Below are 18,536 nucleotides of genomic sequence, written 5' to 3'. Positions count from 1 at the left end.
GAAAGTTCCCATTTTGACTGCAGCAATTGTGTTTTTCTGATTTGCATTTTGGCTTAGACTAGCACACTGTTGACAGGTGTCCCAGTCCTTTCCACTTGCCTCTCCTACTCACTCATAATCATTAATGCAAACATGGACACATTTTAACAGCCGCAACATAAACTCACAGCAAGCATATAGCAGTGCAGACATCCAAGTATTAATATCTGAAGAAGGGGAGTAATTCCTGAAAACTGCTTTCTTCCTGCGCTGAACATGGAACTTAAAGCTCAGCACTATCTGCGTTTACTCAGATCCCTTCCAATATGTGCATCTGAATTCTGAAAAAAGACCCCAGCTCTAGAGACCTCAACTGCATGAGGTAAAAAAATGAGAGGAACAGAGTATGCATTTTAGACCTCAGGAGAGGGCAAGAGTCCTGCCTGAGTAGGTCCTGGTAGTATGTGAAGCTGCCAGACCATTAACCCTTACAGCTTGATACTGAGTTTTCAGGGCAGAATTAGGTCAGGTCAGCACTCTATGATCAGGCAGTGGTAGGTAAGTCTGAGACACCAGGCTAATTTATTGCACCTTGCCTTATTAAAAAGGTCATGATATTAAGATTCAGGCATGATATTCAGTTCTACTGGGAGATGTTTGTTCAGCTAGTTGCTGTTCTGCTTCATCAGATTTATTTCTGCTGCTGTACAATAGATTATTGTAATTGCAAGGCCCATGGTTGAACATAGGTTTCACTCAAACCCGGATCTCTTCTGACAGCTGTGTGGCCAGACCAGATACTGAGCTATGTAGGCACAAGAACTCTGGAAGAAAGTCGTGGTACCTATATAGCCAGCACTGGAAGCCAAGTAAATCTCACATTTGTAGGTTGACAGGATCCAGGCCTATTTCCCCACCCTTAAACCAGTATCCCTCGTTTTATAGCTCTTGCAGTTCTCGGAAACATAAATCTATCCTTACGAGACTTTGTATAGCCATGAGGCTTAATCTTCTGAACCTGTTATGCACTGGACTTCTGTGTAGTAACAGTTCATGGAAAAGATTATTACCAGGAAGCCAGGTCTTAAACCTGCTTTCCAGCTTTGGCCCAAGCTTGGCGTCTGTTGACTCTGCCCCACATTGAATGATACAATTGGATGAACAGCTCTTGAAAGCATTATATGTCCTGAGCTGGCAATAGAGTTTGGCTGGCTGGACAACCTGCCCAATGGTCACTGCACCCCTTTCACCATGACAAGAATCAGTGGCAGAGGTACCCTAGATATGGAGGAGGCAGCATTCAGGGAAACTGGGAAGAATAATTCTCTGGACTGAAGTAAAACAGAGAAAAAACGTTCTCTAGCAGCACCTTAATGTAATTTTAAATAGCGTTTGAGATAATACATTTTGTGCCTGTTGATGGAATGTGAGCCAAGTACCACAGCACATGGGAATGAGCCCAGGATCTCTGGCCCTGAAATTCTGTGTTTCAAAGGATTAATCAATGCCTCCACCTACTTCACAGTATATCACTGATGGTCACACACATTGGCTTCAAAAAGTAAGAGATGAGGCCCATTAAAATCAGGAGAGTAACCAAGATGTTCCCACATTTGATGATCCTGCAGAAAAGAGGCATGGGGTTCTTTCCATGTATCTTACTTCCAGTGTCTTTATTTCTAAGAAAATCAAGTGTTACACCAGTATAATTGTGAAGCAGCCATTCCAAGGAGAAAATAAGTATGCTGTCTGCAGAAGAGGGAGCAGGTCGTATGGTTAATGCAGGTTTATACAGGGTCTCTGCACCATCAGGCTACTACTCCAGCAGGCCATGTAGGAGATGCTTGGTAATGTTTTCCCCTAGCCCTTCATAAAATGCAAAATCAGCAAAAAGAACCAAAACAAATACTGTTCACAGTAGATCTGAATGAACTGTGGTTTTCATACCTCTTGGTACAAAACTGGGAGATGAAAGGAAGGCTACAGGTTGCTGTTCATATGAAAAAGTGGCTTGAGAAAGGACAAAAACCCTTGCTGTCTCTGTTGTGGGAAATACTCAGTAAGAACATGTCACCATGCTGCTCACTTCCAACTGGACCATTTTCTTATGCACAGCTGTGAGACTGATACCATTGTCCCCCATGCCCCATACCTGCTAAGTGAATTCCCAGATCTGGGAACTAAGTTTTCCTTGGACATGAGCTCATTTTATGATAGCAAGCTCCTTTCGTGCATGAAGTCTGGCTTTCTACCAGAGGGTAGACAGTTTTCACCAGATATCCCCTCCATGTTTCTTTACTTACAGGACATATTAGAAAATTCGTTTGCCTCGTGGATCTTTGTCTTATGTCACCCACAGGAACATCTCAGTTGCCCTCCTCTATCACAGTGTACCTTCACCTGTATAGAGTTCTTATAAGGTTCTGTTTGTGATGCCTTGTCTGATAGAGCAGCAGGAAGCTGATCTCTGCTGCCATACCAGAGCTCTCTGATGTGTTGGAGGCCTCACACTGAGTGACAAATTGGTTGACCACCTTCCAAGATTCTTCCTAGCCACTTATTACCCCTTCAAGAGATGTTGTGTAGGTCCTTTAGTCATTCCAAACTACTTTTTCTTCTTTAATAAGGAAATAATATAAGAATTATCACTAATCTTATTACACTGAAATAGTATTATTAATTACCATTTTTCTAAATTAGCTCTCTGGCAGATGCCTTATCAAACCAGTTAATCACATTTGGATGAGGCTACATACCTGCAACAAGTGATTAGATTGTCTGTTCACCCCAGGACCAAGAATTATCAGGAATTACAGGCAACTCAGAGTCACCACAGTGCCAGCTTGTGTCTTGAGGAGAGGATGTGTTGCTCTGGATGACTTCGAATTTAAAATTCTAGTTACATCAAATGCATGTGGCTCTCAAACATGATTAATGAGTGCAGAGGGTTTAATCCCAATGCCATAGCTACAGCTGCTTGTAAAGCAGTGCCCAAAAGTGTTGAATTTCCCTGCTAATAGGCAAGAAGCTAAGACAGGCTGATTTGTAAGCATGCTTAGTTCAGACTTTTAGTGATTAAGCAAGCACTCACCTGATATAAGTAGTAGCTCATCAATTTCCAACAGGGTATGCAATGCAAAGAATTGAAATTCAGACAATGTTTGGAAGATCAGAGGTTGTTTCCAGTCTAGCCTTACCAAATTCTTGAAGTCATTCAACACTTCCAGTTTTAAAGGAATGATTTGCTCTCTGAAATTCAATCTATGGAAAGAATGGCCCCAACTCAGTCTGAAGGGCTCTACAGCCTTTCTGATTACAGACAGGCTTTGTTCTCTGCCAGCTCACTTCTGCCCCAGAAAGCAGGGGCTGTGCAGAACCTGAAACCTGTCTTTCCCCCTGGGCAGTGGACAGTTGGAACTCCAAGCAGAAGCTGAACTTCAGAACGGTAGCACATGAGTTGTTCCACTGAACTCAAAGAATTCCATGGAAGGAAAAGCTGAAACCTGTAAACAGCTTATTTCTTCTCACACAACTCACCAAGCTTATCACATCAAGTAGGTATTTTAGATCCACTCAGTATTGGACAGAGTCCAATTTTTAAAATGGTCTTTCTTTAAGAGTGTGAGAGGTAAGTTTTGCTCTGAGGTACAAGTAACTTGTCCCTGAGCTCACCTGAAATTTTGTCCCATTTCCACCTCAGTGCATCTTGGCCATTGTAGTCTTTCACATTGCTATCCTCAGGAATTTTGAGTGATTAATTTCTGGATGCAGGAGTCGCTGTGCAGGGGCTTCTTGAAAACAAAACAGTGGAGCAAGTGTCTATTCTACAAGAGCATCTTGATGCCTTTTTGTTTCTTTACAGCCCCCTACACAGTCATAATTTTGTTAAGTTTTCCTCATCTCTGAGAGAAATGACCTAGCCTATACACCACCTGGCATTGTCTCATCACCAGAAATAGCCTGGAACACCAGATTTGGAGCTGCTCATCACCTCCTTCTCAGAGCCCTTGAGCAATGGATTTCACAGTCCATTTTTTCACCACTGTGTTTTAGACTCAGACCTGTAGTCCCCAGTGCTTATCCAAGTCTTTGTTTGCCTTTGATCTGGAATGTGCTGCAGTGATGTAGAGAAGAGGAAGAAAACCAGAAAGCAATAGACCCTGAAAAACAGATGGAGGTTGCGATTCAGACTAGGACAGATAAGCAAGCTCTGACAGTGCATTTATAGCTCTAAATCACTTCATTTTCACATGACTGATGGGCTTAGATCCCCTGGCAGGGTGTCAGATACAGTGATCAAGCTATAGGATTCTTCTCCTTTGTGATATACTTTTGACTGAAACACTTTTCTCCATTGCATTTGAGACTTGTGCATCCAGGAGTGTCTATAGGCATGATTTTAGCACCACACAATCTGAACTTTCACTTGAACTGTGCAATTTTGGGAATCAACCACAAAGATTCAGAAGTGGCAGGATAGTTTTTAGTGACCGACATACTTCTGCTATGCACAGAGGAATGGAAGTAAAGGTTTGCCTGGACAGCTCTGAGGAAGGGACAATTGTACCTAGCCTGTCAGTTTCAGTTTTCTCTCTCAGAGTAGCCTGAAGCTTCTTGTCTTTTAGTTTTGGTTTCTTGTCAATCAGGCAAAATTTCACTTTTGAGCTTAAAAGTGCCTCAGTCTTTCTAGAGAAATCCCTAGAGAATGAGCTAGCTGCATCTGTCTCTGGATGTGTTGAGTACAGGCTACTTCATACATTAAGTTCTTTCTTGGCACCAGTGAGTTAAAAGGTCACTTTCCAGTGCTTAATATTTTGCAAAGCATACCCTGCCCATGTAACAAAGGGAACAGACCCAAGGCAGTCTCTAGGGATGCAGCTCAACATGTTGTAACAGTGAAGGATGCAAGGCCCAGACCCTTAAATCTAGTCTGAAAGGTATTCATAACTCTAAGGTGCACAGAAATAATGATAAAGATGACATAGACAAGGGGTTTATATATTGAGATAGGTTTCTGTAAGCTGAGGGCTGACTAGTAGAGGACAGCTCTCAAAGGGTTGAGCACTCAAAAGGTGAGGGAGCTCTCCATCCAGTCTCAGACTGAAACTGAATGGGTACCTTTCATATATCAGTTGATACTTAAGTCAAATATGACACCCATCCTAGGCAGCGTTTTCTCTGTATATGTCAGTGCATACACACACACATTAAGCCATGCTGAGTCACTCTGATGTCCAACCACATCTTGTGAATATTTGCCATACATTGAGTACAATTTTTGGTAACTTCCATATTAGCCATTATCAGTGTTAACAAATAATTATCTTCACATATAAAAAAAATACCAGGCCAAGACAAGCTACAGGTGAGCTACTGTACTCTTTGTTCAGTTCCCTTTCTTTGTTTTGTTTACATAGCTTGTGTTCTGATAGCATCAGCCTCACCTTCCATCTCCTCTTATGAAAAAGAAAGCACACCTAATATAGGACAGTCAAGTGCAGACTACACAAATGTCTTGGGGTGACTTTATGATGTGTATCCCCTATCGCTGCTCTATGCCCAGAAATTAATTTTGTGTCTTTCTGTGCCTTTAAACTGAGCCTGAGGGGGGGGAGAGGAGAAAACCAAGCGAACTTTTCAAAGCAGTTGTTCAAGGACACAGACACACAGACTCCTCTGCTTCTGCAGCAGCAAGAGCAGAGGAAGCAGCCTGCTTGCTTTTCAGCCAGCTTTCAGCTCCTTTTCTCCAGAGGAAGATGGAGAGTTGAACTTTGTTTTCCTGGGACTTCGGGGATTTTTTCCCTTCTTCTCTTCTGGACTGTTTCAACATCAGAATGCATCGGGAGAATTTTCCACCAAGGCCCTGAAGGTGGGCCCACACTGACCCAGCTCCGAGGAGGAGGAGGGAGACCACATGTACAGAAGGACTCTGAAATCTTCCCAGGTTTCTCTCCAGAGCTCTGAGGTTTTATTATTTAGCATTATTATCCTTTTCCTGTGTGCTTGTTAAATAAATAGTTTTGATCTCTTTCACTTTCCTCCGAGGAAAATTTCTTTTTTTTCCCCTAACCTGGTGAGGGAAGGCTGGTTGTAATCTGCTTTCTATCAGAAGATATTTTCCTCCAAATTTGTCCAAACTGGCACAACAGATTTCAAACAAAGGCCAGTGGTGGCAGAAGACACTGCTTGACAGGCAATAGGATACCACGGTGGGTTTGAACCTTAGCTTTGCAGTACTGAAATGCAGAACTGGCAGCATTCACTCTCCTACGTGTTCTTGGCAAGCAGATTTCTTTTTTAATAGAGCATCAGTAGCTTACCACCCTCACAAAGGCATTTTGAGGAGTTATTCCTGATGCACTGAAAATACCTTTTTTCTTGTCTGTTGAAACATAGTTAATGTATTAAGATACCACTTCTGTTTAGCAAAGAGTGAAAGGTTTTCCAGATGCCGGGCACAGCCCTCCTGATGTGTTCATGGAAAGCAATCCAGGCCTGCGCTACACAGTTACTCTGCTGCAAGAAATGAAACAGAGTGATACCTTTCTCTGCAAAGCTCTAGGCTGTCAGTGTCTTAAGCTAGGTACAGCCTTAATCTTTTCCATTTCCATGGTTCACCATAACAGCCATGATTTAACACCTAAGCAGAAAGTAACCAGCCAGTTACCTGCCCAGTGTGTAATTTACTGCAAATTCTGCCCTTTAGTCAAGAAGGTTTCAAGGCAATTTGTTATTTCAGTGTCACTTCACTGCATATAGCTGTTTTGGGAAGACATTTACATTCTCAATCAAACTTGGAAGAGGAAGCCTACCTGACTTAATGACTGACTATGCTTAGAGCCACCTGAATAACATGCACTGAGTGAGGAGAATAAGAAACATCAAGATTAGTTAATCCCATAATTTTACCTTTCTTCTGCTTTTCCTCTTCATCCCATTTGGACAGTAATGAATATCAAAATCATAGATGACATCAATTCTAATTCACGCAGAAGGACATTAAACACCCCCACTGAACTGATGTGAGGAGGGCTGAGCAGCCTTCATGTATCTGAAACCTGGACTCAGGTGTGACTGCTGATTTTGGAGAATACTGGAACAATTTGACCCAAACATAAGAGCTATTTCTTCAGAATGGATTCTGCATCTATAAGAAGCAGCTTGGTAAAATGCATACAGCACTTGTGTAACAACATGCAGTACAAGGTTACTGAACCTTAACTAGGTGTGAAAAATTGAAGGAAACAGGACTTCCAGGAGTTCTGGGGAGCAAGTAGCACATGTCTGCTACCCTCAAATCTTGTTCTTGATGTCTGATTAAATGAATCCAGACGAAACTTGGCTGGCTCATTGATATATATGCATAAACCAAAGTAATGCAGAAACCTTTCTGTGTGCCAGGACCCCGAGCCAGACTGCTTGTGGATGATGAGAAGGAGCAATTTTTTCAGTCCAACGGAGAACTCAAAAGAGGCCTTTCTTCACAAATAATTAAAGGATTGTCTAACTAGGAACAGTCAGAAGGCAGAGTGTAAACAGCCAACATGATGATTTTCCTTATTCATCTTTTAGTGGATCATTCTGTTTGTTGGACAAAATAGAAACTAGTGAATTTAGTACAGGGCTTGTAAAATAGTTTCATTGAAATAAAAATATTGTCTCTCCTTGGGGAGACCCAGTGTTTTAACTTTGCAGGACATCTCCGGCTCAGCCCTGAAGCTTTTACAGACAACTGCCCTCATTAATTTAGAAAAGTGGGTTTGTTTAATATTAGCTGTGTAGTATGATAAATGGCTCACTGCTGTTTTGCCAGTGATTCCTGAGGCAGAAATCCTCCTTCATCAGCACATCACAGAAGTGGTTGAATTCAAACATTCCCAAAACTACACCAAAGAAATTCTATGGTCAGAGCAATTTGTTTTCCTAATGCAAAAGGGGTGCATGCTGAAATTCAGTGCAACACATAGCTAAAATTGTGGGGTTTTTAGAGCTATGACTATATGGGATCAATTCTTTAGCAAATGAACCAGCCAGTTCTTGCAGCTTCATATGTTATGCTAAGAACAGATTTGAAGGAAATGTTCTGTATTTCCCTATATAGGCCATGTCCCGGCAAATGAGTCTGTTCCCCCTTGGTTCTTTGAAGAGCCTACAAAGGTGACACAGAAAATAGGGGACCCTCAGCTCTGCATGCTTATGAGGACTACTATCACATTATTTTTTCTAAAATCCTTGGGAAGAGGGAGCATCAAGGAAGCTGTTCCTGGAAAAAAGAAAAGTTCTCACTCCATGCAGCTCTTCCAGAAACCCACAGCTAGGTCAGTGTAATGCACAACTCTTACCAACTACTTTCAGAAGTAAGCTGCTTTTCTGTATCATGTATTAACTGCTTCTGTGAAGTCTCCTTTAGCACATCTCAATTTTCAGAAGAAAATTCCCCTTGCTCTTCATTGAGAAAGCTAAATATGCTCCAACAAGGTGCCTGATCATGTAGGAAGGAATATTTCTGCATTACATTCAGGTGTATTATCTTCTTGTGACTGCATTGTAACACATTAGTCCTGCTGTAAGTCTAACATTGAAACACCACGGAACAGGCAACCACCCCAAAAAGAATAATACTTATTGGTCTGCCAATACTGTGGTTCTCCAGAAAAGTCCAGGGACTCTGCTCATAGGAGCACACAATGTTTTTTCAGGGTGTTTTCCAGTGTGTTTCACCATCTGTGATACTTCCAGCCTTGCCTCTCCTGCACCCATAGAAGTCTCTAAGTACTTAAGTAAAACCAACCCATTCAGGAGTCTGCTTTGAGACAGAAAAAGTCTTGGATAGTTTTGATTAACAGAATTTGATAAATTAATTACAACTGTTTTCCATATAAAATCTAAGCCTTAGGATACCAATTCTCTACACTGTCGTGAACAACAGGCATTTTGCACACTGATTGTAAGAATAAAACAGAACTCAGATAAAGACACAGAACAGTCCTACAAAGCCCATCAAGTCCCTCTGGTACCTGAAGCCTTAGAATTATTGGAATAGCCGTGTTTCAATAAAGTACTCGGTATCTACTTTATTTAATTTATGTCATTCTATATATCAAAGTTTTATCACAATACTTGTCTGCATCAAGTATTCCAAAGCTGTCACATATACTTATGAAGACATGGTTTTAAATAGATACTTTTATTTTACCAGTTTACAGGTGGTTATAGTGCTGACATATTCCCTTATGTTTCAATGAAATGTCAAAATAGTTTTTACTGTAACAATGATGCTATTACTGTAACCGCTGTAACAAATGTTCAAGCTGATATTCACCAAATACTCTCCTATTGTAGTCATGGAAGATGGCACTGCATATTTGAAATTACGCTTTCCAAGGGAATTATTCAAACTTACAGGACTGAAACATTGTTCAGTAGAACAAGACCCTTTGACCAACATAGAGGGGAGGGGAGTTGCTCAGTTCCAGTCAACAGTGAAGGAAATGCTGCTTGGAGTTAAGCCCTGTAAGTCCTTACCTAAGCTTTGGTGGGACTGGAACCAGGAGCCACTTTCCCTTTGGATGGAAATTATGATATTGGATGAAGGAGAGACAGACATCCTGCCTCCTTTCAAGTTGCAGCGCCCCCTGACAACTCCCTCAAGACTGTGCTGTGCCACAGGACTGAACGACATGGAGGTTCAGGGGAATGTCTGGTTCTGGTTCTGTGATAATGGCATGGTCAGAGGCTCCTCCTGGCCACTGCTTTATGAGGGGCAGCTTCCTCATGTGAAGGCAAGTATGCAGCATCAACTGGGAAAGCTCCTTCCCTTTTTGATGAGTGTGCACACACTCAAATGCACACATGCATATGCGTGGTCGTACACATGGGGATCGTGTGCTCACTGAGACTGAAGCCACAGACTTGGGTATCTAGGGGTGTGGGGATCTGTTAATCCATTGCTTTTCGTATTTCACATGTTCCCCCTGTTCCCTGCCCTAGTCCTGGCCACTCCCTCGTTTTCTCCCTATTTGCTCCTGTACCCCAACCCTGCCCAGGGACCGCCCTTGGGCCCCTGACAAAACCACCCCGCACCCAGACCCTGTGGTCTCTCTACCTCTGAATATCACACGGACAGGATGTGATTAAAGCCATCTCAAACCCTCATGAGAGACCCTTCTCTACCTTCTTTACCATCCGCTGCGTTGTAACGCTGCTGGCTGCTGGAGCCAGATCGCAGGGCTGTCTGAAGTGGACTCCGGGATGCGACTGATCACACGGCCCTAGGAAACCCTCGCTGAGCTCTCAGGGAGCAGCAGCCTCCTAGGCAGAGTCTAGAGGTTACAACATAGCGGGACTTTAACCATTTCTTAAACACCTGTTCTTGTTCTTGTTTACTCTTAGCCTCTGGGTTGTGAGAGTAAGTCCCCATGCCGAGCAACCAGATGCCTTTTCATTTAGATTTCAGGTTTGCCTGCTGCAAATCTTTTATTCCCAGTGCAGACAATCCTATTGTGTAAATAATTCAAAGCTTCCTAGAATAACTGGGACATGTGGAAATGAAGAGCTGTGATTGGACTGACAATCTGAAAGTCTGAACAATTTCAATAGATCAAAGAAGGGAGTACTGAAAATACCTTCCTTTCCCAAGATGGATGACACGCTGAAGGAACCACTTCTGCTAATAATGACAGCAATTTTGTGGCTCCATACACATTGAAACCAGCTTCTACTACTAAGCATTCACTATTAGATGTGGGGCTAAGTGTACAGTAATACTGTATACTTCAGTGCTCAAGCTTCACATTGTTGAATTGAGTTTCAGGAAACAGAAGTTAAGTGCCTAAAATATAGTGAAAGCATTGAATTAAAAAAAAAATCCCATGAGCAGTTGTGGTTTCCACCATTTATTCTTTTTTATCTTTGCTGCTCCACGGTCTCTAACAGAATATCAGTATATCCAGCAGTCTGTTTCATGGAAAGAAGGAAACCTTGGGTTTCATAAAATTGAAATGCAAAGAGAACCTATCGACAAAAAAATTAAAAGCTAACTTATCCTGAATTCTTCCATTCTGCCCCTTGAAGCAGCCTCTGGGCAGCATTCAGAGGAGAATTTGTGGAAATACCAACCCAATACAAGTAACTTCATGTTTACCCAGTACCTGACTGGCTTCCTTTGTTATTAGCTATTGAACTTATCATCTTTCTTATTAATAATATCAAGTCACTTATTTCCTACTTTAGAATATCTAAAGGTTGCCTCCAGTCACTAAAAAGTGTATTTTCTACTCAAGTTAGTTCACAGAAAAACACAAAGTTCAAGAGATAATATATGGGCTGCAGGTCAAGAGCAAAGTTTTGCTCCTAAATCTGCAGTTGGTTTGCTATGATGCTTTGGACCTTTCCCCACATGTCTACTTCCCTTTAATCACTATGTTCACCTAAATGGTTCTCAAGGTGCAAAATGTTTCTTCCAAGGCTGGAGCATTTGAGTAAGATTTTTCTAATTTTTGAATCATAGCTAGATGTTCAAACCCCAGCACAGCAATAAAGTTTTCTGTCTCTACCTTTGCAATAAGGGTTATGGAATTTCTCATCTAAACAGGAGGCAAAGACCTGACCATCATTATATGGTTAATACCAAGGTTTTCCTGCTGTTAGCAGGACTATGTTGGGTTTTACTTGTCAGTTGGAAGAAACACAGTCCATCCCATATCAAGCAGTAAGAAACTTTTCTGCAAGACTGAGCTTGCTCAGAAACTTTTTTTCCCACAAAGATCAAAGGTATGGATTCAGTTTGTAAATATGGTAGACAAAAGACCCTGGCATCAGATCTTTAAAGTCAACAAACAAGGAGACATGGTGTGCATGCACTGTCAGTAGGAGCAGAGTTGGTTTTGTTGTGTTTTTAGAAAGTATTTTCGACAGAGAACCTGGTGACTTATAAGCATTCATTCCTACAATAGACATTTAACAAGCTCTTTTTTCAATAGCTATTCCTTCCGACCATAGACTTTTAACAAACTCTTTTTTCCATAGATTGATCAGCCTAATCCAGGAATTTTCCCACTTTCCCAAGCCCTCCTTTCAACTCCCCTAGTTGTGTTACTCAGGGTATGCAAATTTTTTTAAAAAATCTCTTCAACTGTATCCTACTATTGTAGTAACCAGTTCCTGAGAAACTGCGAATGCTCAAGACCAGTTCAGAGAATTGAACCAGTGGAATTTTATGAGCTCAAGAGCTACAACAGAGGACAGACACCCTCTCCAGTCAGCAAGGATTCCCTGTTGGTGGTCTTTCAGTGCTCCTGTCACTGTGATTCTTAACAAATTATTACCCAAAACTAGAATACCTAATTTTGCCCAGACCCTGCAAGCTGGTTTGTGTTCATAAGAGAAAAAGTACTCCCAGCAAGCCAGAAGAATCCTCAGGACAGAGTGAAGAGTTGCTAGTCCATTTTCCATGTAGTTTGCAATTCTGACCTTCTAATGCTTTGCTCAGGAACACGGCAAATAAATCCATGGAATGTGTCATTTGTAGTGCTCCTGGCAACAAGAAATGCAAACTACTCCTCAAAGAGGTAATTTACTGCCTCTCTAGTTCAGACATTTTTCACTATCCCCACTACTAAATGCAAAATTAAGTTAGTTATTGTATGGACATTTGGTTTAAAGACTGCCTTCCCGGAGGTGTTAAAATCCATTAGATGCTGTAAGGTATTGTAGACCGGCCTTAGGGGATTGAGAGTCAATTTATCTTCTCTCTGGCACTGAAGGAGGCAGGGTAGTGAGGACAAATGTGAGTGACAGCTTGTTTTCCTTTGCTCCCACTTAGCCAATCAGCATGTACCAGGCTTGGCGAAAAGGGACAGACCTGAAGAAAAGATGCAGAGGCAGGAAACAGAGGGACTGGTATTAGCTGGTAACCAGGCGGGGACCCAGCTTTGTACACTGCATCCCAGACATAACGCAGCGACACTGGCTTAACCTGGCACACAGCAAATCTGTGGAGGTGGAGCCCCAGAAGACAGCAGGATTATACTCCAGCTCCACCAACATGCCGTCATGACCCGAGTGACCAAGAGAGAAAAACATCCAGAGATGGATGTGTTTCATGGATGGGCAGCTTTTCACCCTCCAACAAGAAAAGTGTGGTTTAGACATTATTATGCCGAGTGGTAATCTGTGCGGTGGCGTGCTTTGGCCTTCAGCTCACACAGCATCCAGTTTTTGAGGGAAAGCAGGAGTAAGGGTGGCTGTAAGTAGCTCTGGCAGGCAGGCTGGTCTTCACAGGTGCATAACCAAGACACCAAAGCAGTAACTGAGCCACTTAAACCCTAACCCAAGTACAGCTTATAAACAAGAATACGACAAAGCAAGTGAGTAAAGTGGAAGACACTGGCTGAGACAACTGAACAAGACTGGTTTGCCCCCAGCCCTGATAGACTTGTAAATTCCCCAAGCTGTTGGCATTAGGCAAAGCATTGCCAGCTGGTCAAGGGAGGGGATTGTCCCACTCTGCTCTGCACTGGCGCAGCCTCACCTTGAATGCAATATAAGAAGGACATAAAGCTCTTGGAGAGCATCCAAAGGAGGGCAACAAAGGTGGTGAAGGGCCCAGAGGAGAAGCTGTGTGAGGAGCAGCTGAGGTCACTTGTTCTGTTCAGCCTGGGGAAGAGGAGACTGAGAGGAGACCACATTTCAGTTTACAAGTTCCTTTTGAGGTGAAGAGGAGGGCCAGGCATTGATCTCTTCTCTGTGACAATACCCATGGGAATGGCCTGAAGTTGTGTCAGGGGAGGTTTAGGTTGGGTATTAGGAAAAGGTTCTTCCCCCAGTGGGCAGTTGGGCACTGGAACAGGCTCCCCAGGGAAGTGGTCACAGCACCAGCCTGACAGAGTTCAAGGAGCATTTGGACAATGCTCTCAGGCACATGGTGCGACTCTTGGGAATGGTGCTGTGTAGAGCCAGGAGCTGGACTCAATGGCTCTTGAGGGTCCCTTCTAACTCAGAATATTCTGTGATTTTGTGATTCTGTGATTCTGATTCTCTTGACTTCTGTTCCTGGTAGTGCCGTTAGTTTGCACTTGCAAGCCAGAAAGTCCTTTTTCCACTGCAGAGTGAAACACAGTTCCTATTAGTGAGCTAGTACGGCACAATTCTGTCTCTAGAAGGTTTCGAATTCCTTTGAGTCTGCTCCTGTAGACTGTTTGTGAATTTGTAGCTGGAAGGTTAACATCCCAAAGCTTACAAAGAGGAGATGTGAAGCTTGGGGTCTGTAATTGCCTCAAACGAACATGTAAGCAAGCCTGTCCTCCATATCCTATTCAGAAATTTAACTTCCCTTTTCAGTTTGCACAACAGATAGCACAGCACTCATGTCTTTGCCCTTGCTCAGGCATGAGAAAACTACAGCCTTCGCATGCAGAGGTGTAATGGAAGCCCAACTGTGCACACATACCAAGCTGAGCCTGAGATACAGGAAGAAGTTACTGTGCATAAAAAATGGCAACTTTTGTAATCTTCCTGCTTTTTTCAAGAAAAAGAAAATTCATGGTTGCACAGGTCTTTCAGTGGAATAAAAATCCTTTTATTTGAGTTCTTTTGTACATCTTGTCCTCTACTAGTTATTTATGGTCTGCCCTGCAGATCTTCAGGTTGCCTTGCAAGTGCAAGGACTACTAGAGACCAGCTCTATACATAGTGAGTATACTGGGTACAGAGCAGAGAAAACTGGTGATAAATGCATCTGACAGAGAAAGGGGAATTTACAGAGTCAACAGATGATGCTGAGTCAAATCTCAGCCCTGATATTGAGACTATTTCTTTGTATGTCCATGTATGTTTTCAAGTGAAATATCCCAGATGATTAACAGGTCTCAGTATTCTAGTCCTGGCTATGCAGATAAAGACCACCACCCTATTTATTATGTTCAGTTCCCTGGACTGCAGAAAAATAGGGTTAATCAAGTTTTAAACCTGGCTTGATACCTGATTTGCATCTTTTAGCAAACTAATAACAAGTTCTTAACAGCTTTTTTTCTTTCCTAATATTGATTAGCTGTGGAAATTTTGGTTTAATCTTTTTAATTGCTCATATATACCCTAAACGAAAACAAAATTACTTGACTGACACACAGGATTTTCCCAACGTGCCATCTCCTAGCTGCCCTACTTGGTGAGCTCTACTTTGTAGGACCTCCAAAATCTTCATCATTATGGCCTGATTTTTATCATGGGACTTCTGCGGGTGTCTTTCTACTATTTGCAGTTTTCCTCAAGAATGAAATCATGGCTTTAATTAGAAAAACTGGACAGTATAAGTTGTCCTTTACCTCTGACTACACTGTCAGTGTTCGTGTGGGGGCCTATCATACTCTGACACATCCACATGGGTATCAGCCAAGTAGTTAAGCAGTTCTAGCTCAGTGAAGATATCAAAGAACACAACTCCAGCTGATGCCAATATTTTTAAGGTGTTGACTGGGTGAATTGAACTACTGTTACAGTGGTGTTTTGAAATTAGCAATAGTTCGCAAAAGGAATCAGGAGCTCTCCCCCATGCATGTGTCTCATGTTCAGGTATGTACTTCAGGCACTGATGCAGTGGTTTCCAGGCAAGGTATGAATATAAAGCAGTGGCAATCAGGCTACCACCCTAAAAGTGCGGTCTCTGGCATGGTCTTGTTACACCAAAAGCAAGAGGCTGGTGCCAACATATAAAGAAATTTCAGTGTTCTCAATCTAGGATTTAAAGGCTTCCCAAATACAGATGCTCTGTCAGGATCAGGCTCATTTCATCCCAGAGTTTGCAGAAACGCACTGTGGAAAGTGGCTGTTTTTTGTAGTTCCCTCGTGTGGAAGAGCAGTGCCAGTGCTTGTAGAAGATACTAATTTTTTGTGTTTCTTATTCACTTTCAGCTGAACAATTTACCCTGAGTCTACAGAGCATCATTAGTTCCTGAGACAGAGCAGCCGAGAAGACTGCTGTTACATATGCTTCTCTTCACTTTACTGCACAGGATTGAGAAACTTTTTGAAGGGACCTGGTGAGATCTGAATTAAGAAGCCATCTCAGAGGAACAAGGTTAGTACCTGACAGTCAACCAGTGAGGTATAGGCAGTCAAGTTTCACTGGAAACAGTCAGCTCAGACTAACTACAAACTCCACTGGTGTAAACTACGTTCTCTTAAAAGCTGTGTGAATTCACACACCCACACAGGACTTCTTAGCCGTAGGTGCCTATAAGATTACCTGGTGCCTTCCTACAGACCTTTCTGCAGAGCATAGATTGTAGACAGCATCTGGTCAGGACTGTAAATTGCGTAGAGCTCAAAACTGCTTGGTTTCACTAGTTAATGTCACTGATTTACTTAAATGTTTGTCACCAAATGAGCACATTATGCATCCATTACAGACCTCTGTGTGTCAGCAAGAAATGAATGCTCAAAGGTGCTGACAGCTCTGGTTGTAGCACTGTTCAGGCACTGCTGCGATAACTGCAAAACAGGTAATTGGCAATCACAGGACACATGCCTCAGTACTCCCATATTCAAATTACTGCTAGAATAAGATCTTGTTTGTCTGCTTCATTCATCATTAATAGCAGTAATATTCCTGGTGCCTTAGATTGAAAAAGTCTGTCAAAAGCATTAGGTAACTCCCTCATCACATCTTACCTCTTGCCAGTATTTCTATACCCATGATGTGATGGGGATCATAGGAAACCATCCTACCTTTAAATGGATATAGTTCGTGTCCCAGCCCTGAAGCCTCCCTCACCACAAGCACTGTGTAAATGGCAGTCATATCTTCTGGTCATAAGTGTGAGGGGCTTTGGGAATGGAGAAATCTTGCTCTGTGTCACACAGCTCACCTTTCTGTTCTTGAAATAAGACAGTCAGCTGCACTGGTCTTGCAGGAGGAAGGAGGCAGCTCTGAGAGCTTTCAAGAACATTTACATGGTGCAGGTAGGCTTGGAAAGGAGAATGGACTACAAGCAGTAATGGAGGAGCAATGGAGTTATGGAGAAGTGTCTTGTCTACACCTGCATGGTAAACAGACACAGACACAGGGAAAGCTGAAGGTAAGGAAAATTATGCTTTCCCTTCATCCATCTATCAAAACAGTACACATCACCAGCTTGAGCATGACACGAGGCCCAGCAGAATGGAGTGGTGGGGTTCTGTGTACAAAGAGTAATACTTCTTAAATCCCTTTCCAAATTACTAAAAGAGATGCTTCCCAGAAAGTGGAAGCAACCACTCTGAGGCACTTCTTGAGTTATTTTAATTTGGTAAGAAACTGATTGAGAGAGTCCATGTACACAAGGGTTTTGCTCTGATTAAGCTAAGTCAGTTTATGTTTCAGCTGGTCTAGTTTCAACACATGAACAAAGATTTGGTGGTTAGATGCAGGGAACTGTACTAACTGCAGTGAAAATATTTCTGCTTTAATTACGTTTCAAGCCAAGAGATCTACTGGTCTCTGAAATGCACATCTCAGTTGCTGACTTTCTGGCTTTTAGAAGCTACTTTAGGAAATGGACTGAAATCCAAGAATGACATTCCTTTTTTTTATGCTGTTCCCAATCAAGAGTTTATGAGTTTCTGCTCAGAGAGCAGAAAAAAAGTCTGCATGATAGAGCTACCAAGGAAAGAATATGAGAATTACAGAATTTCCCTTTTTTTAGCATTGATTTTACTCAAGACATTGTAGATTTCCTAATTATATTAATAGAATGTGTGATTAGAGATGATGATAAAGCTAGAGTTTACAAGAAAAGACATGGCTTTTTTGATACACCTTCTAAAATGTTCTCAGGCCCGGGCTAAATAGTTGCCCAGTTCTACTGTGATAGGTACAAAACTTGCCAATATTTTGATTAAGCAAGGTATTAGTGCTGGAAGGTAGGTACAAAATATTTATACTTCACTGGTACTATCAGGAGATCTACAAGACATTCAACAATGAAGGACCCCAGTTAACAGCAGCTGGGCTTTTAGATTCTGGAAACAGTAACACAAGATGAAATTGCACAAGAAAATGCAAGCAGATTTTGTGTCCTTGGTGCACTCATACCAAAGTTATACTATGCATCCATCCACCTGTGAGAAACACCATGGCTATGCTTCACTACACCGGTTTTTTGGTATTTGAAAGCTAACTTCGCATCAGATGCCACAGCTGAGCAAACAGTCTTCTTCCCACATGCTCTTTCAGGTTGCAAATTTGGGCCAATGGGTTTTTGTGCAAATCTTTTCTTACACAGGAACAAAGGGCTGATACTGACAGACTAAACTCCTCCTTGCCAAGCAAAATGGATTACAGCTCATGCTGAGGCTTGCAAGAGTAATGAACTTTACAGGGTTCAGTCATGCAAAATGCTGACTTCCTTCAAGGAGGGCTTATCTTCCTGAACTCCATTAACCTTGGTTTTTAGGCAGAGCTTTTCATCCTCTTGGTAAGAAAGGCCTGTTATCCAAGCATTCCCAGGGCTTAAAGTTGTCCTCAGTCCTTCAGGATCATTTATCGTCTACGCAAGATCATGTCCATCTCTGTAGGCACA

The sequence above is a fragment of the Corvus brachyrhynchos genome, unplaced genomic scaffold (genome assembly GCF_000691975.1).
Source record: "Corvus brachyrhynchos isolate BGI_N302 unplaced genomic scaffold, ASM69197v1 scaffold547, whole genome shotgun sequence".
Lineage (NCBI taxonomy): Eukaryota > Metazoa > Chordata > Aves > Passeriformes > Corvidae > Corvus > Corvus brachyrhynchos.
The sequence above is the reverse complement of the archived record's forward strand: the minus strand, read 5'-3'. Positions refer to the sequence as shown.